Source organism: Theobroma cacao, chromosome 6, assembly GCF_000208745.1.
Source record: "Theobroma cacao cultivar B97-61/B2 chromosome 6, Criollo_cocoa_genome_V2, whole genome shotgun sequence".
In the NCBI taxonomy this organism is placed as follows: Eukaryota; Viridiplantae; Streptophyta; class Magnoliopsida; order Malvales; family Malvaceae; genus Theobroma; species Theobroma cacao.
The window spans coordinates 8,161,191-8,188,958 of record NC_030855.1 but is presented as its reverse complement, the minus strand read 5'-3'; the positions used below and the strand labels follow the sequence as shown (position 1 = coordinate 8,188,958).

The following is a 27,768-nucleotide window of genomic DNA, read 5'->3' as shown; positions in this document are numbered from 1 at the left end:
GCAAAAGGACCTACACTNAGTTCTTTCCTTTTTTTTTTTTTTTATTTTTTATTTTATTATATTTTTTTTGTTTCTTGCAATCCCAAAATGTTCTTCATCTCAGCTGGTTTTAATCTGCTTAATCCTGTTTAAGCCAATTGATCTGTTTTAATTCAAGTTTGATCACTTGGACCTGTTTACCAATAACAGGCTCAATCATTGGGCCCAATGACTCTAATACTAGTCCAACATTACCATGGCCCAAACAGGTTTATAATACTAGGACCAGGCTTGAGACTTCAAAGTTCACTAGACTTTTAATTAACTCTAACTATAAAATAAAGTAATGAAACAAAAATGATAAATAAATATAATAAATAAAACATGGAAGATAAAGTAACAATAATAAAAATAAAATAAAACAAATAAGAAAATGAAAATTCATATAAACATAAATATTAACTACTTATATGTGAAACTATAGTTAAATAGGTTCAAGCAAATTTAATCATTTTTGTCATTTTAAAATTATAATGATTTTTGAGCTGATAAAGCTAATAAAGTTTATTAAGACAATTGATTTGTTTTAATTCAAGTTTTATTACTTGGGTCTGTTTGCCAATAACAGGCTCAATCATTGGGGCCAATGACTCCAATACTAGTCCAACATTACCATGGCCCAAACAGGTTTATAATACTAGAACTAGGCCTGAAACTTCGAAGTTCACTGGACTTTTAATTAACTCTAACTATAAAATAAAGTAACGAAACAAGAAAGACAAATAAATAAATAAATAAAACATGGAAGATAAAGTAACAATAATAAAAATAAAATAAAAAAAAAAAAATCATATAATCATAAATATTAACTACCTATATGTGAAACTATAGTATCTACAATGAGAATCTAGTAACTTAAAGAATTAATCAAAGATCACTCAAATAGGTTCAAGCAAATTTGATCATTTTGTCATTTTAAAATTATAATGATTTTTGAGCTAATAAAGTTAACAAAGTTTATTGAGACAATTTATTAAAACAAGGAAGGGAGAGTTCCACCATGATGTTATGACAACATTCATGTACATGTAAAAGGTTGGACATAAATGGAGTACCTTGTCAGAAGTTATGAGTGCGATTATATATAATGACTTAAACCCTCTTGATTATTTTTCTTCATAGTTCAAAAAGAAAACTTATTTGTGTGCATACAAAAACATGTTGAACCACGTCAAATGAAGGATGACTTAGCCCAAAATCGTAAATGGAACAATTTTGCCTCTTTTGGTAAAAAGGATGCTTCGTAGGTTTATCAAGAAAAGAAAGAGGTAAACACCGAAAGAAAGACTAAAACCCAACATTGAAGCGTTAAGAGTAAAAATGGCACGTGTTTACTATCTTCAAGATGGCCACAACAAGCAAGGATGTCTAAAGAGAAACGAACTTGTAAGACTCTTATTTCATTGAAATTGTGTACGGCATATACTCATTTATTAACTTCTTTTATTGTCTTTGTGTAGGCCACTTTTGATAATTCAAGGCCTTGGAATTGGAGAACAAAGGTGGGAAAAAAAAAATAATTTACCATTTCTTTATTATCTTTGTGTAGGTAACTTTGGACAATTCAAGGCCTCTCCATTGGAGAACAAAGGACAAAAATATGACAAAAGAACAACTTGCTACTAACATTAATGCTAGTGCAGCAAGTGGAATTTATGACGTGAAATATTCCCCATAACACATATAACATACATGAGGTTCAAACTTGCTAAAATCATAGATTTTTTTATGTCTAGCATGACATATGTGAAGCTATTGGCCATGGGTTGCCTTTTGTTTTAATGGCTTCTTAAGTTGATATCAGGAGTCATGCAACTGATCTGGTATAGTTCAAATTTTGCATTGAAATAATTAATTTTGATGTTGTAAAGGCTATAACAGATAAAATGATTGATAGATAGTGGGGATATAACTTGGTGAGGAGAATAAAGCAATTGATTGCATGCCATTCACGAGTGATACATTAAAACTGCATACAGATATTTTCGGTTTCAAAAGTTAAGTATAACATTAATTATGTTAATGTGACCTATACTTAACTTTTGAAACCGAAAATATCTGTATGCAGTTTTAATGTATCACTCGTGAATGGCATGCAATCAATTGCTTTATTCTCCTCACCAAGTTATATCCCCACTATCTATCAATCATTTTATCTGTTATAGCCTTTACAACATCAAAATTAATTATTTCAATGCAAAATTTGAACTATACCAGATCAGTTGCATGACTCCTGATATCAACTTAAGAAGCCATTAAAACAAAAGGCAACCCATGGCCAATAGCTTCACATATGTCATGCTAGACATAAAAAAATCTATGATTTTAGCAAGTTTGAACCTCATGTATGTTATATGTGTTATGGGGAATATTTCACGTCATAAATTCCACTTGCTGCACTAGCATTAATGTTAGTAGCAAGTTGTTCTTTTGTCATATTTTTGTCCTTTGTTCTCCAATGGAGAGGCCTTGAATTGTCCAAAGTTACCTACACAAAGATAATAAAGAAATGGTAAATTATTTTTTTTTTCCCACCTTTGTTCTCCAATTCCAAGGCCTTGAATTATCAAAAGTGGCCTACACAAAGACAATAAAAGAAGTTAATAAATGAGTATATGCCGTACACAATTTCAATGAAATAAGAGTCTTACAAGTTCGTTTCTCTTTAGACATCCTTGCTTGTTGTGGCCATCTTGAAGATAGTAAACACGTGCCATTTTTACTCTTAACGCTTCAATGTTGGGTTTTAGTCTTTCTTTCGGTGTTTACCTCTTTCTTTTCTTGATAAACCTACGAAGCATCCTTTTTACCAAAAGAGGCAAAATTGTTCCATTTACGATTTTGGGCTAAGTCATCCTTCATTTGACGTGGTTCAACATGTTTTTGTATGCACACAAATAAGTTTTCTTTTTGAACTATGAAGAAAAATAATCAAGAGGGTTTAAGTCATTATATATAATCGCACTCATAACTTCTGACAAGGTACTCCATTTATGTCCAACCTTTTACATGTACATGAATGTTGTCATAACATCATGGTGGAACTCTCCCTTCCTTGTTTTAATAAATTGTCTCAATAAACTTTGTTAACTTTATTAGCTCAAAAATCATTATAATTTTAAAATGACAAAATGATCAAATTTGCTTGAACCTATTTGAGTGATCTTTGATTAATTCTTTAAGTTACTAGATTCTCATTGTAGATACTATAGTTTCACATATAGGTAGTTAATATTTATGATTATATGAATTTTCGTTTTCTTATTTGTTTTATTTTATTTTTATTATTGTTACTTTATCTTTCATGTTTTATTTATTTATTTATTTGTCTTTCTTGTTTCGTTACTTTATTTTATAGTTAGAGTTAATTAAAAGTCTAGTGAACTTTGAAGTCTCAAGCCTGGTCCTAGTATTATAAACCTGTTTGGGCCATGGTAATGTTGGACTAGTATTAGAGTCATTGGGCCCAATGATTGAGCCTGTTATTGGTAAACAGGTCCAAGTGATCAAACTTGAATTAAAACAGATCAATTGGCTTAAACAGGATTAAGCAGATTAAAACCAGCTGAGATGAAGAACATTTTGGGATTGCAAGAAACAAAAAAAATATAATAAAATAAAAAATAAAAAAGAGAGAAAAATAAGGAAAGAACTAGCTCAGCAGGGTGTGTTTTGCACCTTGCCAAGGCCAATGCCACTCTGCCAAATGCGAAAAAATGGCGTCTAGCAGAAACTTCATGAGGTTAGGGGAGCACAGGTGGCAACTCCAAAATTTGAAGGGGTGGGCAATTTCATAAAACCTAGCAGCCAATTTTATAACAAAAGCCTTAGGCAGCCAATTTTACCACAAAAGCCTTAGGCAACCAATTTAAAAAAAAAAAAAAGAAACCTAAAAGAAAAACCCAGAAAATCTTAAATTTCTACCCTATCAAATAGCCAAATACCACAATCAAAAGAAAAGAAAAAACAAGACAAAGCCAAAAAATAAAAAAACATGAGAAACATTTAGAAATAGGTTTTATGACTTTCGGAGGGTAAGGGATTTTTTTGGGTTCTAATAATATTTCCTTCTTGCTTTTCGGACCAGAGTAAAAGAGGAGGATCTTTTGGGAGTGGGTTTTGTAGGGGTGGAAGATCGGCAAAGAAGAGAGGTAGGGTTAGGCATTTGGGGTATTGAGTTTAGAGAGAAGGAAAACGCTAGTGGTAAAGAGAGAAAACAAAAAGAGAAAATGAAGGGAAAAGAAGAAAAGAAGGCTTTTATACCTAGGTTTAGAGGCTAAAATGGTGCAATTTCGTTAAGGTAGGAACTTGAAGGGAATAGCTCCTAAACGGCGTCGTTTGAGGGAGCTTTTGAAGCACCAAACGATGCATTTTGAAAAGAGTCCAACACACCAACGAAGCGAGCTTGGGGCGCTCTTGTGCAGACCAGTCACCTTGGGCTATTGCTCTAGCTCAAGCAAGGTGAGGCCTTTCTTATTGATTGTGAATTTGGTCTGATTTATTGGGGTTTGCCCATTTTATTTAGTTGAAAATCTACTTAGCTTAAATAGAATAAAAAAATATTGTAAAAACTACAGAATGTTTTAGAGCAGAAAAAAATAAAAGAAAAATAATAATAAATAGAGAACTATGAATAAAGATATAGATAAATATTTAATTATAAAATAATAGATTTAGTTAGACAGAATATGGGTGTATAGATAGAGAAAATAAAAGAATATAACATACTATAAAATTATAAATATAAAAATATAATGATTGTTTTAAGGTCAATATCGATGATGAAATGTTCATATGGAGCGCAAGAAGTCATGATTCCAAATGAATTTTTTCAGGTAAAAGATTTCGATTAGGATCTGACAAATACAATGGGAGGGTCTTAATATCGAATCCTGATGTTCCTAATCTTAAATAAATGAAAATATATGAACTTAATTATTAATTAAGTGAAATATAAAAACAAAAGAAGTAAAGAAATAATGAAGATAATAAATAAATAGCAAAAAATAATAAAACTTTCAATGATGGTAAATTCACAATAGTCAATACCACTAAAATATAAAAGGCAAATATAAAATAGATTTATGAGAAAGGATAAAAAAATAGTTAGTCAAAAAGAAAATAGGCTAGGTTAACAAAAAATAGGAAAGACATTGNAAAACTAAAGAAGTAAAGAAATAATGAAAATAATAAATAAATAGCAAAAAATAATAAAACTTTCAATGATGGTAAATTCACAATAGTCAATACCACTAAAATATAAAAGGCAAATATAAAATAGATTTATGAGAAAGGATAAAAAAATAGTTAGTCAAAAAGAAAATAGGTTAGGTTAATAAAAAATAGGGAAGAAATTGATTTATAAAAAAATATACATAAATAATAATTATGAAATGAGATATTTGGTTTTAAAAAAGTAGTATTTAGGTGAAAATGAAAATTTATATAGCAAAATAGATAAATACTTAAATATAAAAAATCTATAATAAAATGAAATTAAAAATATAGTTAGATAAAAATAATAAATATAACATGCCTATCTATGATATATATGCATACAAAGAAAAATAATAAAAAGAAATTTCAAAGATATAACAAAAAAGTTGTAGGAAGGTTAATAAATAAATATTGAAATATATAGGCATATGACACATCATTACTAAATCGTTAAATGTCATGGTATGTAGATGTATTGTGTGCATGAGTCAAGGCTTCGATGATGGGACTTTTCGAAGGAGCTTGCAAAGGCGAGTTCCTTCGAAAAATTTCCTAAGTGAAAAGATACTTCCAAGTCTCACTAGTACGATGGGAGAGTTTAGAGAATATTTTTAATAAAAGGCTTCCGATCGTAACAGAACTACATTAATGAAAATATTATTTTTACTTGCAAACAACTACTATCAGTTAAAATTTTACTATGCAAGTATACATATCAAATAGATAATATATAAACAAGCAGAATATCAATCCCACAGAGATTTGATCTAAAATTTTACTAAGTACTAAAATTAGAACAATTTAGTTTTATTTAAATAATTAAAATTTGAATTCTAATTAAACTCAAAATTACTCAACTAAAACTAATTTAGTTAAAAATTAAAGTAATAAGATAATTGGGTAAACAACAAATCAAATAAGCCTAGGATTACAATATCCCTTACATTTCATCTATATCTTACCTCTCTTCCTTAACATATTTCAATAGGTTGAATTACTAACCTAGAGTCCTTAATTATTTATAAGAGTCTCCTGACTCATCTTATAAAAATATCTATTTTAACCAAAATACTATATCTTTTATGCAAATTGAAATTAAAACAAACTCATTAAGTTCATATTCTAATTTGGCTACATAAGGCTTATAGGTATATCCCTATCCTATACGCAAATCAATTAATGTGATCATATATTATCCCAATTTTAGTCTACTTTAAACTCTCTTTCCCAAGTTTGTTTAGGTTCCTAAATTAATTTAATTAGTGATCATGCAATTAAAAGCATTAAGAACAAATTGGAATAAATAATTCAAATCCCATTAAAGATAAGAAAGAAATAGATTAAACGTTTAGATTACATGTGAGTTAAATTGCAATCCTAGAAAAACAAATTTAGCTCATAATATCTAATAAAAACTTCATCCAAAGAAATTTAGCCATTAATCCAAGTTAAAGGAAATAAGAGAAACACAAAAGTAAAGAGATAAAAGTAATAGTTAGAGCTTTGTGATCTTGATTCTCCCTCCAATTCTCTTATTTTCTTGCTTTGTTCTTGGCTTCAAATCTCCAGAATAATTGATTGTTGCCTCCACCTTCAAATCTCAGAAAAAGGTCCTTTAAATAAGCTCCAAGTAATCTAATTTTCAAAATATCATCAACTTTTTATTTTTGGAAAATCTTCAGCACTGCGACGCTAAGCTCTCGGGAAAATGTGTTGTGTTTCCTTTCACCAGCGTTGCAGCCTTGTTCTTGCTAGGAACGGCATGATTAGAGTATAAACGTAGCAGAATAAAAATTAAAATAAATAAAAATACATACCTCCTACCTTTGGATCACCTTGGTTGTTTAATGCAAAGATAAGTACTACATAAAATCAGAAAAATTTTACCTTTCCAAACGATATTGTAATCAAATGGATTCCTTTTGGTGACAAAACGTGAACACCTTTTGTGTGAAAGAATCCCAGCCACTCAATCGCTTGGCCTCCAATGATGCACACACGATTGCAACGGATCCTTCTCAAGGAGAGAGCTTTATGCCACGGGCTTGTGCTAGCAAGTGAACAACGATTTGTTCTCTTTTCTTCTTTGAACAAAGAACCAAAGGAGAAGTTTTCAGAAGAAAATAAACTTCTCAAGAGTGGCAGCACTCAAGAGAAAATCTTTTTTTTTTGTTTCTTTCTCTTTAAAAAAAAAAGAGTGGCTATAATGTGATATTTATATCTAGGTTTAACTTATTGAAATTTGCAAAATAAGTCCTTAATATTATAACAATTATAATATTTAACCAATACTTAATTAAACTCTTTTAATTAGGTCCTTAGTAGTTAAAACGTAGAATTTGATTTAAGTCTCACTTAAATCATCACACTCTCAATTTAATCCAAATTGTAATCTTTGTATGTGACTCATTAGGTTCCTAACATGTTGGCAATGGAATTGAATTAAAATATTATTAATTAATTAATTTAAATGAATCATATTCAATTTTAAATTAAGTAATTCAATTCCATAGACCATGATTGGCATCTAGCAATGCATCATGGCCATCCAATTGTTAGGAGAGTCAAAAGATTCTTTGACAACCTTTCAGTGTACAGTTTTTCAATGTAATTCATTCTCTCATCATATATCCCGAAGATGATAAGAGCTTGGTGCAATGCCTACTCTTATTGATCTCCATATTTATTCTTGTATTTAAATCATTAGCTTTATGGAGTCTTATGAAACTCATTCCATAATCTCCTAATCACCTTGGCCAAGGATTTGATTAAGCTAATATCAATTAAGAACTAATGAGATATTTCCCCTCGAATCACTTGGGGAGATAATTCTTATCTTGACCACTCATTTGCCTTCACATGCTTCATGCTATACCCAAAAGTATCCTATTTTGGCATCCTTGGTTAGGCACCTGTAGGGATGAAATCAAAGCATAGCACTCCACACATAAGACAACCTGGTGCCTCAAGTCTATGGAGTATTTATAATACCCTGTATTTTGATACGATGGCTAATAAAGTTTACGGATGCCAATTGAGATTAAGTACCTATTTAAAAGGGTAATTCATAAGTGAACCTTTAAAATCTTGACTTCTATAGACACGTAACTAGAAGTAGACGCGATAATGAAGACTAGGGGTAATTTCGTAATTTCTGTTGGTGAGCTCCTACGAGTAGGTTTTTTTGACACTATTAAGATCTAAATAGGCCTAAGGAATGAATAAATGATGTTTATGATGGTAAATAAATGAAAAAGATAAAAATAATGATAATTTCCATAATAGAGGCAAAATGGTCATTTTACGTCTCGAGTCTAAATTTTTATGTTTTCATGAACTCGAGTATTTTTAGACTATTATGGACCTTACCCTAGTGTCAAAGGAGTAAAAGGTTGCAGAAAGGATGAGAGCAAGACAAAGTCACCATGTTAAGGGCATTTTGGTAATTCAAGTGAGAAATGGATAAACTTTATATATAAATATCTAAAGCTCTAGCAATTTCCAGCAACTTCCAGCCATTTCTTCTTCTTTCCCATCTCATGTTTCTTCATCTCCATGGGAGCCTCCCATAAAGCTTCCATAACTTTCTCTCTCTACCTTCAATTTTCATGCTTATGAGCACTTCTTCATGGAACCTTTTGTTCTCTTTCACTCTCTCACCTTAAAACCCTTAAAAAGTTTTTGTTCAGCACTTTCTCTCACTAGCTAGAAATTTAGAGAGAGAGAGAGAGACTTTCCATGATAGCTTAAGTATTCTTGAGAAAGAATTCAACTACAAATCCACCAAGGTGAGTAATGAATGAGGATTGATTTTAGGTTGTTGATAATGGCTAGTAATTGGAGTTGTGAGTTGTTTATTTAGTGAGGTTTGTTTATTTATTTCTAGAGTTACTAGAGTAGAAAGAACAGATAGCCATTTAATGGCAATTGAAAGCTAGTTAGGAATAACTAGTGGAATTTGATTTAGGAAAGAGCTTTTGGAATTATATTAATGCCAATTTGAGTTGGTTGTGATGTTGTGTGTGAAAATAGGTTCCAATGAGGCCTCACATGTCCATTTGAAGCAATAATCAAAGTTAGAGTCAATTAAAGATTCAATAAATATCGGTGAGTGAACTTGCATTTCAAAACTATTTTGGGAATGTGAAACTATTTGCACAAAATATTGATTGATTTTATCCAACTTTTCTTAAAACTGTGTGCCTTGGGAACAAGCCCTTGCTAAATTATCTCTATGTTGTGAAATGTGGCTGTTATGGATTCATGCATTACTATATTATGTTGATATATATATACATATATATATATATATATGTTGTGTATTGATAGTTGATATTGTGTGATAATTATAACTGTGCGTGTGCACGATGTGGGGGGATGCACATGCTGGTGATGATGTGGTGAGGGAGATAGATGATGATAGTGCCCGTGTGCAAGATGTGGGGCGATGTACATGATGGCACTGACTGTGCACGATGTGGGGGGATGCACACGATGACTTCGGCTATGTGCACGATGTGGGGGGATGCACATGAGCTGGGTGAGATGATGGTGGTATTGGTGTTTATTTATGTATATAAGTATATATATGTTTGTGAAATAAAAGTTCATGAATGTGGTATATGGGTGTAATGCATGTGAAATTTGGCATGATGAATCTTGAGAATTTCTTATTTTCTTGCAAATTGATTTTTATTGCAACACCAAATAGATTTTTAGTGCAAAAGAGGTCTTTTTAACACTTAGGTGCCCTGCTTCTCGCTGCAGCGAGAAACATTCTATTTTGGCAACCAACAACTCGTTGCAGCAAGAATAAATCTCGCTGCAATGAGAAACTCTTGGGTTTTAATGCAGTGTTTTCACTTTGGTGAAGATTTTGACCATCTTCCCATTCGAACTGGGAAAAGTGGTAAACATAAAAGTTGTATCCTTGTCTTTTAACTTTCTAATGATTTAAAAATCAGGTCAATTGGACTTCTTTAACTGAAGATATGCTAGAAAAACTGAAATACATACAAATTGACACTATTTCTTGCTACAACGAGAAACTTTCTGTTTTGACCGCCTGAATCTCTCTACAGCGAGAATGAACTTCACTGCAGCAAGAAACTTGCTGCCATGCTTGCTACCTTGGTTGATTTTGACATACTTTTCACCCAATTAACTTCATGGATTGATCTTGGGTTTTTGCAACACTATGAGGTTATTAATCAAAGTTTGAAATGAGGGGTTTTTAGTAAGAAAATAAATCAATTGCATTATTTTTGAAACAAGTGCATCATGATTTCTAAATTCTTCCTATTGATTGCTTGTTCCCTTCTTATGTTCACTCAATGAGTTTTATACTCACGTTTTTAAACTTCATGTTTTCAGATTCGAAGGCAAGTTGGGACTTAGATTGAGTTGCACACATATACTCGCCTTCTTGGTAGGTACTATGGCATCTCAGTAGCTGTACCTTTACCCACGGTCACTCCGCTGACGGTCAAGAGTCTTATGCTTATTTACATGTATAAGTAATAAAGACCACTAAGATTCATGTTAAAAATCAAATATGTATATTTGATTATTGATGCCACTATAAGGTGGCAAATGAGTGATACTATGTTAGCATAATACAAATGTGAATATTGGATTGCTATAAAATGTTACTAAAATGTTTATAATTGAGAATTGTAATATGTGGCTTTAGAAATGAAGGTTGAGAATGATGATTAGGATTGCATAAAAAAAAAAAAGCTTGCTTGGGCTTAGTAGGTTATGCCTATTGGGCTCATGCGCCGGTCATGGCTCGGGATTTGACCTGTGACAAAGGTGGTATCAGAGCTCTAGGTTTAGTCGAGTCCTAAGAATTCTCGTGTCAGTCAACGGAGTTTTCGGAGTTAATGTAGAGTCTTGTTTATGGTTTGTGACTGCAACACAATTCATAAACAAGAGGCTATATAAACTCCTATTTCTAGTAACCTACCATCTTGCTAACATTATGCAAAGGTCATAAGTGGTACCGTTGTCCAGGTTTGAGATGCCACCCGAGACACGAGCTATCGTTGGAAAGATTTTAAGCAAATGCTCCTAATGAAAGGTTAATATAATAATAAATCTGTCACGATCCGAAACTCCCCATTGGCCTCGTGACAACTGTCGCGACATCCCTATAGGCACTCATTACTCGAAATGCAGATCGGAACCCCGCAAGGCTTAGCATCAGCTTCCGCATCTCCCCGGTGAGTGACAGTTATTAAATCTCACATTTCAAGAAATCATAAGTCGTTTCCAAATCAAAATAATAAAATATTATTTTTCAGCTCATAGGGGCATTTTTGTCATTTTTCTTTGAAAATACGAAAACCCGCCAAAAACATGGTGTAAAAGCTAAATATGTTCATACATACTTTAAATCAGATAACTGAAGTATAAAATTACTTTTACAGTGACACGTGGGCCCCCAACTGACAAAGAAGGTGTAGGGCTACGAACCCTTACTTTTCTAGGATGCAATTCCGAGAGTAATTCTTGTCTTAATCAACTATCAACAAACTATCCTGAGCCTGAAAAATGGATAGGAAGAAGGGTGAGATTACAAAATCCCAGTGAGTAAACAAACACCATCTAAACTATCTAAAGGGGAGTGAATGGAGACGAATTAAAATATCCTTTTCCAATATATGTTTCATAACATGAATATTCAGTTTACTCAATTAATCAACATGGCTTATATATCTCACAAAACTTGGCTTCTGTCAAAATCATTCTTGGGGATGCCTTGGCCTAGGCATCTGATCGAGACCACCAAAGCTGTTAAATATCTTTACATCCAAAATTCTAGCCATGCCTTGGCGTTGGCTGAGTCTCACTCTCACGTGGTGGTCCATGTGAAGTGCACTCAAATCTTTACCTCTAGAGAAACCCTCCACACGGCTCTCCGATCGAGGTCAGGTATATTTGATTCTATGCCCTCTCTCTTAGGCTGGTCCATAGAACCTCCACTGTAGGGATTATGGATTATTTTATCTACCACCTGATTTATAAAATATTTATCTGTATGACATGGAAATTTATCGCAATCTAGCCTCTCAAGGCTGAATACATAGTATATATAATTTTGATACAAATACCGACTTTGCCATTCATGCACACATATTGCTATAAGCCATATAATTTAAAACACAATTTATAACACAAGCAGACAGTCTCCAATTAATCTATTTTCAAAACCAGTATTCAATTTTTCAGAAAATTTATAAAATCATTTTATAAATCACAATTTCTCCTAAAACATAGCAATTTACCATTTAAACCCATTTTCTATAAAATCACTCAATTGTATAAAACTACTCTAGATAATTAAGACGATAATAAGTTTACTCACAGTTCTAGGAGTCGATATACTCCTAATCTCAGTCTTCAAGTACAATATTTGTACTTTTACTAGTGTAATTTGCTCACCACCTATCCACGATGTACAATACATAATTCACCACATTAATTCTTGACCATTATAAAATCAATTCAGGCTCGGTGTATATGCATGATATGATATGCAACTTATCCAACTACCGCTTAAATGCAGTGCTGACCTAATTTGGCCTATTACCTGATTAAATGATAATTGTATCCGATTTGGCTCCAAATTGCACCATTTCATTTCTAATATTTCAATTCACTAAATACAATTCCAATAATCTAAAATTCAGCCTAACAATCCTCACAATTCTTCTTGAAAATTTCGACCATTGTGATGCACTATCACTAAAAATTTTTCCATTCCATATTCTTAACATAAATCATCATTTCATCAATTTCTCAACCAATTCACTTGATCACAAAATCAATTCATTACTTCTACACTTCACATAGGGTTCGGCCATTGTAGGTTCATGGGGAAAATGGATTCTTTTCTTGTTGTTTTGTTTCTAAACATGCTTAACTAGCTCTAAACACCAACATAACTCAAAATCAAACAATTCCAACATCATTTCTCTCACCAAACCCATTCGCCCAGCCATGATTTCCCCATGAAAACATACAATCCAACCATGGAAATTAAGGAGAAATGCATGCGTACGGTAAATCACTAGCAAAATCAAAGAAATTTTACCTTTGCTTGATCAAATCCTTGAATTCCAACACTTTCTCTTTGATTTTTCCCACCTAGGGTTTGTTCTTCTTTGGTTTCTCTTCTTTTCTGGTTTGGCCGACCACTATGGGAGAAATGCGCTGATTTTTATGCCTTTTTATAGAGAAACAATAAAATAATAAAAGCATGACACATGGCATTTCCCTTACTGGTTCAAATTTTAAATATTTGACTTTTAATTCTTTAATTCTCCACCACATATTTCTCATGTTTATCCATTTACATGATGAATAAAATTCCTTGGTCTTGACAAGTGTCGGGGGTGAAAATTTACTGATTTGCCCCCGAGATGGTAAAATTACTGTTTTGCCCCTATACTCAAAAAATACCAAAATTATAACTTTTTCACTTATCAACCTCAAATTATACTCCAATGAGTCAAATGTGATCAATCTTGATCAAAAACTTCTTCCAATATTCCAATTTCATCCTCAGGTGGTAAAATTACCATTTTACCCCTAGATAATGAAAATTTCGGTTTGACTCCAAATTGATCCTCGAACTCCGAATTACCATTTTGAGTTATACCTGGATTGTGAAACTCTTAATTTCACCATAAAATTCCTATTTGAACTAGTTCGAGGCTTAATCGACTTAATGGTACCATTAAGGGCAATATCGTCTTTTAATTATTTCTCGAACTTCCTAAATATGCAAACATTCTATTGAGCATGTAAATAACGTCGTAATTATTTTATAGAACAGGGTTTGACAAAATCCCTTCGATTAAAGATGGAGGAAATTGGAGTTGGACTAATAGGTCCGTAATGACTTATTCATTCAGTGGAGTTATAACTTGAGCCTATAGTTGTCAGTGAGAAGAAATTGGATGATATTGGATCCTTATTGCAATCAATATAAAGAAACATATACAGTAATGGTACAAGGGGCGCACTTTGATTGGAATGAATAGTGATGATTGTGATTCACTTGGAGTTTATAAATTTAAGCATTGAGGTAAGTGTGAAACCTTGACCTTCATAGACGCGTAACTCGAGGTGAAACTTATGTTTAAAGGTTTAATTTGAGCTAATGATGCTAGTTTTATGTTACTTATAATTATTTTATATCGTTATAGAAGTAGGATCAAAAATAATTTTAATTGGTGAAGAAAGGTGCATAATGAACAGTAGCCCTATTTGCATATATTTTAGTTTTTCAAGTATATCTCCCACTGTAGAAGTTCAAATAACATGATTTTTAGACCATTAGAAAGCTAAGAGGCATGGCTACACCTTTGGTGTTTGCCACTTTGCCCAGTTTTGATGGGAAGGTGGTCAAAATCTTTGTCGAAGTGAAAGAACTGTGTTAGAAGATCGAAATTGGCAAAATGTTTGAGTGCCGCGATGTTGGAAATTGAGAGCCACGACCCCTCATCGTAAATTCTACAAATAATAAGATTTTAGGGTTTTTGAAGCTAGGACTTTTGGGGGCTACTTAAGGGACCTCTTTCAAAGGATTTTGGACATTTTCCTAGTGTCAAAAGAGTAAAAGATTTCATAAGAATAAGAGGAAGACAAATGGCATTGCTAAAGGCATTATTGTAATTTTTTGAACAATTAGATAAGTTTTAACTATAAATATCTTCATTCTCCAGCACTTTTCTCAGATTTCCAACACTTCATCTTCTTCTTCTTCCTCCCATCCCATATTTCGTCACCTTTCATGGGAGTGCTCTTCAAGCTTCCATAACTCTCTCAAGTTAGCCTTCATTTTCATGCTTTTGTGCATTTTTTTTATAGAACCTCTTATGCTCTTTCACTCTTTCACCTTAAAACCCCTGAAATGTTTTAGATCAATACTTTCTTTCACTAACTAGGGTTTTAGAGAGAGAAAAAAAGACCTTCTATAATAGTTTAGGAATTCTTGAGGAGATATTCAATTGCAAATCTAGCAAGGTGAGCATTGAAATTGAGTTGATATTTTAGTAGTTGAGAATGATTAATAGTTAGATTTATGAGTGTTGTGTAGTTGAGGTAGTTTATTCATTTTGGTGCGATTATAATGGTGCAAATAAATAGCCACTTGATGGTAGTTGGAAGCTAGTTAGGAATAACTAGTGGAACATGATTTAGGAGATATCTTTTAGAATTATGGTTATGTGATTGAGTTGATTGTGATGCTAATATGTGATTGGCTCCACCGAAACCCCACATCACCATTCAGGGCATTAGTGGAAGTTAGAGCTACTTTAAGAATCAACAAAGATAGGTCAGTGAACTTGCATTTCAAAACTGTTTTGGGATATGTGAATGCATTTGGACAAATACTTTGAATGATTTATCCAATTCTCTTTCAAAAAAAAAAAAAGTGCCTTGGAACAAGCCCTTATGAAATGTCTTTATGTTGTGAAATACAAAGTGTGATGAATCCATGTGTTTCGGTATAATGTTGATATATATATATATATATATATATATATAGATATATGTATAGTACATTGGTAGATAATATTGTGTAATGGATATAACCGTGTGTGTGCACAATGTGAAGGGATGCACATACCGGTAATGACGGTGGTGAAGTAGGCGAATGATGATATTGCCCGTGCGCACGATATGGGGGCATGTACACGATGGCATTAGATGTGCATGATGTGGGAGGATGCACACGATGACTCCAGCTATGTGCACGATGTGGGGGGATGCACATGAGCTGGGGAGGCGGTGGATGTATATATATACATATATGTTTGCATATGTTCACATGTATTAATGCAATAAAGAATTTATGAATAACATGTGTGACTATAATGTATGTGGAATCCTGCTTGTTGAACCTTGAGCATTTTTTTTTAGTGTTCCAAATTGATTTGCATTGCAGTGAAATGGTTTATTTGGGATGAAAGGAAATCTTTCTTATTGCTCTGTTTCTCGCTGTAGCGAAAATAAAACTTTCTGTTTCGCTTATCAGTTGGCGAGTTTTTGTCATATTTTCCACTTCTCCAATTTCATTTTGAATATGAATTCTCTATCGTCACATGATTTATCAACCAAGGGTTAAATTGAGGGTTTTAATGTCAAGCCTAGCCCTAAATTATTTGTCAGGTCATACATATAGTTGGCATCATGCCTGTGTACTAGAATATCTCGATAAAATAGGTAAAAGTCAGTATTGTACTTAAAAGTACAACTAAGTTGATTTATACCTCGAACTAATTAAAATAGAAAATTTAAGATGAAATTTCAATTTCATAGTCTAGGGATTTCTCAAAACAGTGATTCGGAGTTCGAGGTCCAGTTTGGAGTCAATCGGGAGAATTTACCAATTAGGGACAAAATGGTCATTTTGTCATTTAAGGGAAAAACGGGAATTTAGAAAAACAAATTTTGATAACAATTGATCAAGATTAATTATTTAGATTATTTAGAACATAATTGGAGTTTGATGAGGGAGAAATTTTCAATTCTCAGTATTTTTGGAGTATAGGGGTAAAACGGTAATTTTACCATGTCGGGGGCAAAATGGTAATTTTGCACCACCAACACTTGTCAAATTTGTGGAATTTAATTATGGTGGGAATGGATAAAGATGGAATAAAGGTGTGGTGGAAAATTAAAATGAAAAGTCAAAATTTTAAAAAAACGAGCCAATGACATGATGCCATGTGTCATGCCTTTATTAATTTATTATTTTTCCTTTTTAAAAGGCACAAAAACCAGCCCATCTTCCACCCCATGGTCGGCCAAACCAGCAAGAAGAGAGAGAAAATAAAAAGCAAACCCTAGAGAGAGAAAATCAAAGAAAAAGTGTAAATTTTCAAGGAAATTAAGTGAAAAAGGTAAGATTTTTTCTATTAAGCTTGAGTTTCTTATTCCCAAGCATTTCTCCTTATTTTCCATGATTAAATTGCATGTTTGCATGGTGATTTCATGGCTGGTCATATGGGTCTAGAGAGAGAAAATTGTTGGATTGATTTGATTTTGATATATGTTAGTGTTTAGTGTTAGTTTAGCATGTTAGTAAACAAAATATGTAGAAAAACATTCATTTTCCCATTACCTAGCCTTAGCTGAATTTTCAAGTCAATGGTGAGGAAGAATGTGATGTTATTTTAGGTTATTTGATTATGAAATCATAGTTTTTAATATGGAAATTAATGAATTATGGAAAAAAAATCAAGTAGGAAAAATTATGATAGTGATGCACCATTTTGGCCGAATTTTTTTCCAAGAAGGAATATGAATGTGGCTTTGCTGATTTTTGGGTTATTTGGCTAGACATAGGTGATTTGAAGCATTAGAAAAAGAAATGGGATCAATTGGAGTTGAATTGGATGTGTATTTCAATTTATCAGGTAAAAGACCGAAATAGGTCAATACGGTGTTTAGGCAAATTTTAGACCTTTTGCATTTCATACCATGCATTAGTGATCTAAATTAGTTATTTCAATTTAAGGGCAACATACTAAATTCCTTGATTTTATACTGTGTCAAGGTGGTGTGCCCTTCAACAAACGCAAGGAAATTACGCTTGGGGATCACTAAGCTGAGTACACTCGAAATCTAAACTTTTGAAACTTGTGAGTAAACCTATTATCGTCTGAATTATCTAGAGTAGTTTTTATTCAATTTTATGATTTGTGAAAATTATTTTAAATGATGAATTTTTTGTTTTATGAGAAAAATATGAATTTATAAAATAAATGGAATTATAAAATAAATTGAAATTTTTATAAATTGATTTGAAAAAAAAATGTTGGATTTGAAAATTTGAGTAATTGGAGACAATGTGATTTATTGTAAATTATGATTTGAATTAAATGGCTTGTGATAAATTGGCACGATTGGCTGAATTTATACTTGTGTTGAAAAATATGAACTGTCTGTTTTACCTTGATAAATTGGTTAGTAATGTAATTGCCATGCTATGCCATTGAGATTTGATCAATTGGTGCATTAAAGATTAGCTACTACAGTGGCGGGGTTTCGTGGATCAACCTATTAGAGGGGCACGGTAGACTCCTTTATATTCTCACCTCAGTCGTAGAGGCGCGTAGGGTATCTCCTGAGGTGGGCTTTTTGAGTGCACTTCACGTTAACCACCATGTGAAGTGAGATTTAGTCAACGCCAAGGAACGATTAAATTTTTCAAAATGAAAACAAGTTTTATGATTATATAAAATTTTTCACAGTCTTGGAGGACTTGGTTGGATACCCTTGGTCCAGGTGTCCCCGAGTATAGGATTTGGCATGAGCCAAGTTTTGAGAAATTCATGAGCTATATTGATTATTTGGTTGAAATGAATATTCGTGTTGTGAAAAATTTACTAAAATGAATTATTTTTAATTGTGTCCCTTGACTCGCCTTTAGATTATTTGGATGGTGTTTGTTTACTCATTGAGATTTTATAATCTCATCCTTTTTTTTATCCCATCATTTCAGGTCGGGTTAGCCTGTAGATAGCAGACATCGTCGAGAACTATAGTTGGCCATACTACTTCAAAAACTGTAGGTTTACTGTTTTTACTACTTTTGTTCATTTATGGGCCCACGTAGCACTGTAAATTAAATTTCATACTTTGTTTTTCCGTATTATAGTTTGTATAAATGTATTTAACTTTTACGCTACTAAAAATCATTTTCAAAATACTCTGTAAATATTAATTTGTAAGAAAATAGAATATTTTGTCGAATATTTTTATTTTATTTAAATGGTTATATTTCCATTTTAAATCACATTTTAGACATTCAAATTTAATTTCGATTTCAAAATATGCATTTCTCGCTTAAGTACTACATTTTGGTCGAATTTGAAATTTTTGACGAAAAATAACCAAAATGCCCCTGTGAAGTGAAATTTATTTTTTCACAGTTTTAAATAAAAAAAAAGATTAAAAGCCTCTAAAATACGACATTTGGCAACGATTAACCACATGGGAGATAAGAAACCGATACGAAAGCCTTACGAGGTCTCGATATGGTATTCGGGGGATGAGTGCCNCCAAAATGCCTTTGTGAAGTGAAATTTATTTTTTCACAGTTTTAAATAAAAAAAAAGATTAAAAGCCTCTAAAATACGACATTTGGCAACGATTAACCACATGGGAGATAAGAAACTTATACAAAAGCCTTGTGAGGTCTCGATATGGTATTCGGGGGATGAGTGCCTATCGGGACATCGCGGCGGTTGTCACGGACTCAAGGATGGTTTCGGGTTGTGACAATTCTTGTGGTATCAGAGCTTTTGGTTTTAAAGATCAGAGTCTTTAGTTTCGAAGCTGTTTTAAAAGTTGCAATGTTAGTGTAGCCCCGAGTTAAGTTAGGTTAAAGTGAGTCACATATGAGTGTCTGCATATAGAGTCTAAGGTCGACTAAACTTGCCTCGTTTCCTTTTCTAGACTACCATGCCTCCTCGACGAGAACTCCCACCCCACACTAGATCGGCTGCGAGGGGAAGAGGATGTCTTAGGCAAAATCAGCCAAGTCTTATAGTGGAGGAATCCGCTGCATCTACGTTTTGAGCAGCACTTGCTGCTGAGCAGGCAGAGAGTCCCCCACATCCTCCACTTTCTCCGCCACCTACCAGCATTCCTGCTATGCCTCTTGAGGTAACACAGGTATTGGCAGCTTTCTTTATCGCTATGGCTGGTCAGGCTCAGGCTGGTCAAGTTCCACCTATAGTGCCTCTAGCTACTCCTACAGTACCATCGATGCCGGATATTTCTATTTCTAAGAAATTGAAGGAAGCTAGGCATCTAGGTTGCGTTTCTTTTACGGGCGAGTTGGATCCTACCGTAGCCAAAGACTGGATTAACCAAGTTTCGAAAACTCTCTTTGACATGAGATTAGAGGATGACATGAAGTTAATGGTGGCTAAGTGATTATTGGAGAAGAGGGCTTGTACTTGGTGGAACTCATAAAATCTCGAACTACTACTCCACTGACCTGGTTAGACTTTTTGAGGGAATTTGATGGTCAGTATTATACCCACTTCCATCAGAAAGAAAAGAGAAGAGAATTTTTAGATTTGAAGCAGGGGAATCTAACAGTAGAGGAGTATGAAGCTCGTTTTAACGAGCTGATGTTATATGTGCCTGATTTGGTGAAATCGGAACAAGATCAGGCTAGTTATTTTGAGGAAGGGCTCCGTAATGAGATAAGAGAACGAATGACAGTGATAGGCAGGGAGCCACATAAGGAAGTGGTACAGATGGCTCTAAGGGCCGAGAAGCTCGCAAATGAAAATAGGAGAATGCGAGCTGAAATTACAAAGAGAAGGAATCCGAGTGGATCTTCTAGTCAGCAGCCAAAAAGGGGCAAGGACTCAATGGCTTCAGGAAGTACTACTTTTGCCCCAATATCATCTTCCCGACCTTTAGTTTCACAGACACAACAAAGGCCTCCGAGATTTAGTAGATCTGAGATGACTACTTCTGAAAAGAGTTCCGGAGGTTCTGACAAATGCAGACATTGTGAGAAATATCATTTCGGACTATGTAGGAAGCTTGTAAGATGCTTTCATTGTGATCAGCTAGGTCACTATAGGAGTGATTGCCCACAGTTAGGACGAGCCACTGTAGCTGTTCCATCTCCATAAGCCTGTACGAATATACAGAGGAAAGATTCCACTGAAGTACAACCGAGACAAGGAGTGACTATACGGTCTGACGTGGAGAGTAACACCCCAGCATATCCACCTCCTAGACCACAGACTCATACTTCAACAAGGGTTTTTGCTGTAGCGGAAGATGAAGCACGAGTCCAACCTAGAGAGAATGAGTGAAAAGTTAGACATAGGTATAAGATAGTAATAAGGTATGTAAATATTAAGTGATGATAATGTAAATAAAGGTTTCAAGAATAATATAGTAAATGAGTTTATAGGGAATATTGTAATGAAACTTTCTTAATATACATATTGTGGAAAACGGAGTTCGAAAATGCTAAGGATGTGCATGAATCATGCCTCTACATTACATGAAAGATAATCGAGGAAAAAAAAAGGATGAGTCTTAGGAATTGTGGTATTGCATATGATGTAATGATCAAGTCAAGATAAATCTTTGAAGCACTGATGGGATTATGAGGAATATACACATGTGTAGGGATTGATAGTATGATCAGCTCAAGTGAAAAATGGTTCTTGGTGGTTCAAGATTTAAACTTAAGATATGATGAAAAGACAATACCCCTATTAGTTCTTTGAGATTGATAAATGAAATTTTGAGGTCAAAATTTTTATTTTAAGGGGGGTAGTGTTGTCAAGCCCAACCCTAAATTATCTATCAGGTCATACATATGGCATCATGCCTGTGTACTAGAGTATCTTGATAAAACAGGTAAAAGTCGGTATTCTACTTAAAAGTACAACTAAGTTGATTTATTCATCGAACTAATTAAAATAGAAATTTTAAGATGAAATTTCAATTTCATAGTCTAGGAATTTCTTAAAACAGTGATTCGGAGTTCGAGGTCCAGTTTGGAGTCAATCGAGAGGATTGACCGATTAGGGATAAAACAGTCATTTTGTCATTTAAGGACAAAACGAGAATTTAAAAAACAAATTTTGGTAACAATTGATCAAGATTAATTATTTAGATTATTTAGAACATAATTGGTGTTTGATGAGTGAGAAATTTTCAATTCTCGGTATTTCTAGAGTATGAGGTAAAACGGTAATTTTACCATATAGGGGGCAAAATAGTAATTTTGCAACACCAACACTTGTCAAATTTGTGGAATTTAATTATGGTGGGAATGGATAAAGATGGAATAAAGGTGTGGTGGAAAATTAAAATGAAAAGTCAAAATTAAAAAAAAAGGGCCAATGACATGATGCCACGTGTTATGCCTTTATTAATTTATTATTTTTCCTTTTTAAAAGGCACAAAAATCAGCCGATATTCCACCCCATGGTCGGCCAAACCAGCAAGAAGAGAGAGAAAACAAAAACCAAACCTTAGAGAGAGAAAATCAAAGAAAAAGTATGAATTTTCAAGGAAATTACGTGAAAAAGGTAAGATTTTTTCAATTAAGCTTGAGTTTTCTTATTCCCAAGCATTTCTCCTTATTTTCCATGATTAAATTGCATGTTTTCATGGTGATTTCATGGCTGGTCATATGGGTCTAGAGAGAGAAAATTGTTGGATTGATTTGATTTTGATATATGTTAGTGTTTAGTGTTAGTTTAGCATGTTAGTAAACAAAATATGTAGAAAAACATTCATTTTTCCCATTACCTAGCCTTAGCTGAATTTTCAAGTCAATGGTGAGGAAGAATGTGATGTTATTTTAGGTTATTTGATTATGAAATCATGGTTTTTGATATGGAAATTAATGAATTATGGAAAGAAAATCAAGTAGGAAAAATTGTGACAATGATGCACCATTTTGGCTGAATTTTTCCAAGAAGGAATATGAATGTGGCTTTGCTGATTTTTGGGTTATTTGGCTGGACATTGGTGATTTGAAGCATTAGAAAAAGAAATGGGATCAATTGGAGCTAAATTAGATGCGTATTTCAATTTATCGGGTAAAAGACCGAAATAGGTCAATACGGTGTTTAGGCAAAATTTAGACCTTTTGCATTTCATACCATGCATTAGTGATCTAAATTAGTTATTTCAATTTAAGGGCAACGTAGTAAATTCCTTGATTTTATACTGTGTCAAGGTGGTGTGCCCTTCGACAAAGGCAAGGAAATTACGCCTGGGGATCACTAAGCTAAGTACACCCGAAATCTGAACTTTTGAAACCTGTGAGTAAACCTATTATCGTCTGAATTATCTAGAGTAGTTTTTATTCAATTTTGTGATTTGTGAAAATTATTTTAAATGATGAATTTCTTGTTTTATGAGAAAAATATGAATTTATAAAATAAATGGAATTATAAAATAAATTGAATTTTTTATAAATTGATTTGAAAATAGAATGTTGGATTTGAAAATTTGAGTAATTGGAGACCATGTGATTTATTGTAAATTATGATTTGAATTAAATGGCTTGTGATAAATTGGCATGATTGGCTGAATTTATACTTGTGTTGAAAAATATGAACTGTCTGTTTTGCCTTGATAAATTGGTTAGTAATGTAATTGCCATGTTATGCCATTGAAATTTGATCAATTGGTGGATTAAAGATTAGCTACTGTAGTGGCGGGGTTTCGTGGACTAACCTATTAGAGGGGCACGGTGAACCCCAATATATTCTCACCTCGGTCGTAGAGGTGCGTAGGGTATCTCCTAAGGTGGGCTTTTTGAGTGCACTTCACGTTAACCACCACGTGAAGTGAGACCTAGTCAACGCCAAGGAATGACTGTTTTTTTCAAAATAAAAACAAGTTTTATGATTATATAAAATTTTTTACAACCTTGGCGGACTTGGTTGGATACCCCTGGTCCAGGTGTCCCCGAGTACAGGATTTGGCATGAGCCAAGTTTTGAGAAATTCACGAGTCATATTGATTATTTGGTTGAAATGAATATTCGTGTTGTGAAAAATTTGCTGAAATGAATTATTTTTAATTGTCTCTCTTTACTCGCCTTTAGATTATTTAAATGGTGTTTGTTTACTCATTGAGATTTTATAATCTCACCCTTTTTTTTATCCCATCATTTCAGGTCGGGTTAGCCTGTAGATAGCAGACATCGTCGAGAACTATAGTTGGCCATACTACTTCAAAAACTGTAGGTTTACTGTCTTTACTACTTTTGTTCATTTGTGGGCCCACGTAGCACTGTAAATTAAATTTCATACTTTGGTTTTCCGTATTATAGTTTGTATAAATATATTTAACTTTTACGCTACTAAAAATCATTTTCAGAATACTCTATAAATATTAATTTGTAAGAAAATAGAATATTTTGTCGAATATTTTTATTTTATTTAAATGGTTATAATTCCATTTTAAATCACGTTTTAGACATTCAAATTTAATTTCGATTTCGAAATATGCATTTCTCGCTTAAGTACTACATTTTGGTCGAATTTGAAATTTTTGATGAAAAATGACCAAAATGCCCCGGTGAAGTGAAATTTATTTTTTCACAGTTTTAAATCGGAAAAAAGCTTTAAAGCCTCTAAAAGACGACATTTGGCAACGATTAACCATAGGGGAGATAAGAAATTGATACGAAAGCCTTGCGACGTCTCGATATGGTATTCGAGGGATGAGTGCCTATCGAGACATCGCGGCGATTGTCACGGACTCAAGGATGGTTCTGGGTCGTGACGTTTAATAAGGACTTAAGTTAAAGTGCATCGTTTTCAAATAAGTGCATTATGATTTCAAACTTTTTCTTATTATATTGCTTGTTCCCTTCATATGTTCACTCACTGGGTTTATACTCATCGTTTTCAACTTCATGTTTTCAGATCAAGAGGCAGCTGGTAACTAGGTCGAGGTGTCTTTGTATATTCGACTGTTGGTAGGTGTCTTGGCATTCAATAGTTGTACATTCATCTGAGTCTCTCTACTGAAAATCTAGTCTTCTTTTTGATATGTATGGTCGAACCTGATGTAAATTGTTAAGACATATATTTTAGACAATGTATGTATATTTGGATTGGCATGTCACTGAGAGTCGAAAATGGTTAGCATTATTTTGGTTCAAAATTACGAAATGTGACTTTAGTAACTTTGATGGAATAATGAGTAGGATAATATAGATAGGCTTGCTTGGGCTAAATGGACTATGTCCATTGAGTCCATGCGTCGGTCACGGCTTGAAAATCAGGTCGTGACAGTAAGAGTAAGCCAATACTTATGTGCACAGAAGTAAGTGCACTAGGTTAATCGAGCTTGTTATGCCATATATAAAAGGAGTTGGTTTTGATTTCAATTAAGTAATTGCAAGATCCCAAGGTTTGATTTGAAATATTATGGTTTATAGTTATAAGTACATGAATTAGCTTAAGGGTGAAATTCACTGACTATTATAATTGATGTGTGGTCATCAAGTGAGAGGTATGTAAACAAATCTTCTCTAAGGAAGAGCATAAACTTTGTTATGCTATGCGTGAGGTCAAAGGATTAAAGGACTAGATGTGGATTTAGTAGTTTGAAATTAAATGACATGGAAATGACAAATTTAGTAGAAGTGCCATATGGAGTTCTATATGAAGATCGATATACGAATTGCTTTAAAGGTCAATTTAAAAATATGTTTGGTTCAATATGCAACCTATGATGTAAATGATTAGTCTTGAAGGTGACTTCTCCAAGGGTAAGGGACTTAAAACATGTGGATTTTCGGATATACTCTAAGAGGAAGCTTCTGCATCATAAGCTTAAGAAATTTTGATCTTATGACTGCAAAAGCAAAATATAAAAATTTAGTGAATTATTTATCTTATGGATGTAATTGGTTAAAAGTTGATGAGTAAAGTCAAGATCTCAACACTAAGTGGTGTACAATTTGATATATGTGTATCTAAGAGTAAATTTGGAGATCATTGCTTAATCAATTTGCACTGAATGTTGTGGTAAAGGTATATGAATGTTAATAGTGAAGTATGTCCAAAGTGAGATATGTGGAGACTATTGTTCCAATCGCAAACTTGTGATAGGAAGCTAGTTTTGCAAATTGTGGTTTTATGACCATGAAATATATGGAGGTTACCAATATGTAAGCATACACTCAAAGTTGTATATCTTGTGATTCGCATTCATCGTGTGGAAAGAGATATTCCATAGAAGGATTTGGCCTAATTGGTGATTACATGACTATAGGCTTGGCATGAGATTGAGAATGCCCTGGCATAAATGTGGAATGTATTGTGAAAGGTTGAAAAGCCACATATATACCTTAACAAGGTCAATAACATGAATGAGGGGGAAATATGGATGTTGATATGCTGAGCATAAAGAGCTTAAGGATAATTAATGCAATTATACTAAGTTAAATGGTATGATCCGAACTAAGAGTACAGACACCTTGGGAGATTTTAAAATAATGTTCAGTGGGTCAGTGAGCTAAAGTGTTATCAAGCATACAATGAACGATTAAAGTTATGAGTGGCTTTGAAGATAAGTCTTTGATTGATTAAGTTCTCAATGGAACCCTATTAAAGGAAGTGTTTAAGCATTTTGGAAGTGTATTGGAAAACATAAGAATAATATACTAGTTTGACTTGCTATAAGAGGTCAAATTTGGATGGCTATCAGTGGCTTGTGAACAATCAAGCAGTGTAAAGTATGTGCTAAAAAAGGGAGCTATGATTGGTAGATAAAGCTAGAACTTTAGAATTTCACTGTCATAGTTATTAGATTACATTTTGTATTTTATGATATAGCGTAAAACATCAATGATGAGATTGTGTTCAATGCTTTAGGCCTTGAGCTGTAAGTTATGGACATGTATCCACCTTGTGAATACACTGATGAGATAAATTCGAAAGATTTTTCACAGTGAGACAACATTAAAGCTCAAAGAGCAAATGGCTATATAGTCAAGTTGGGCTCGTGACTGATATGTCACATAAGTATGAAGATATGATACAAGCATAAGTATACTTGGAAATGCTGGTTTGAGGCAATGATTATCCTACTGTTTTGTGGACTTGATGAGGTTCTGGTCTTGATATAATTATAGACGTAAGGCATAAATTGTTAAATGTGCTTCCCTCACAAGTTCCAATTTATTTTGAGTAATTATCAAGGTAATGTGCTTGGTAAGGGTAAGCAAAGGTTGAATTGTGTTTCAAATGTTTAGAGAACGAGGGTGACACGGGTTGATTAAATGATACTACTACTGGTAAGGGAATAGAAATAATGTCACGACCCGGAACCTCCCTCAGGCCCATGACAATCGCCGCAACGTCCCTGATTGACACTCATTATCTGGAATGCCAACCGGAACCCCGCAAGGCTTACATATCAGTTTCTTTCCTTTCCTGTGAGCAATCGTTGTTAAATATCAAGTTTTTAGATAATATACACTATTTTAGATAAAAAACAATCAAAATAAAATTTTCGCCACATAGGAGTATTTTGGTCATTTTTTTCTCAAAAATTTCGAAATTGGCTAAAATGTAATATACAAGTACAAAACACAAAATTCATATTAAAAATGAGTTTAAAAGTCTAAAATCTTCATTTAAAACAAAATTACGGTTATTTGAATATAATAAGAAAATAAAAAAAATATTAAGGAAAATATTCTATTTTCTTATAAAACAATATTTATAGAGTTATACATGAATAATTTTTATAGCGTAAAAGCTAAATAAATTTATACATACTAAAATGCAGTAAGCCAAAATATTTAATTTAATTTACAATAACAAGAGAGCCCCCGAATAAACAAAAGTAAAGAGGACTGTGAACCTACGATTTGGAAAATGCAGATCCAATGGTAGTCCTCGATGAGATCAGCTATCTACAGTCTATACTGAACCTGAAATGGGTGGAAAGGAGTTGGGTGAGATTTTG

General features: G+C 33.2%; 1 long non-coding RNA gene across 1 annotated transcript; it reads left to right on the top strand.

Moving 5' to 3' along the window:
* Positions 17,690-19,012, top strand: LOC108662499. Its single transcript, XR_001928373.1, has 2 exons — positions 17,690-17,915; positions 18,779-19,012. It is a non-coding gene; the product is annotated as an uncharacterized LOC108662499 (long non-coding RNA).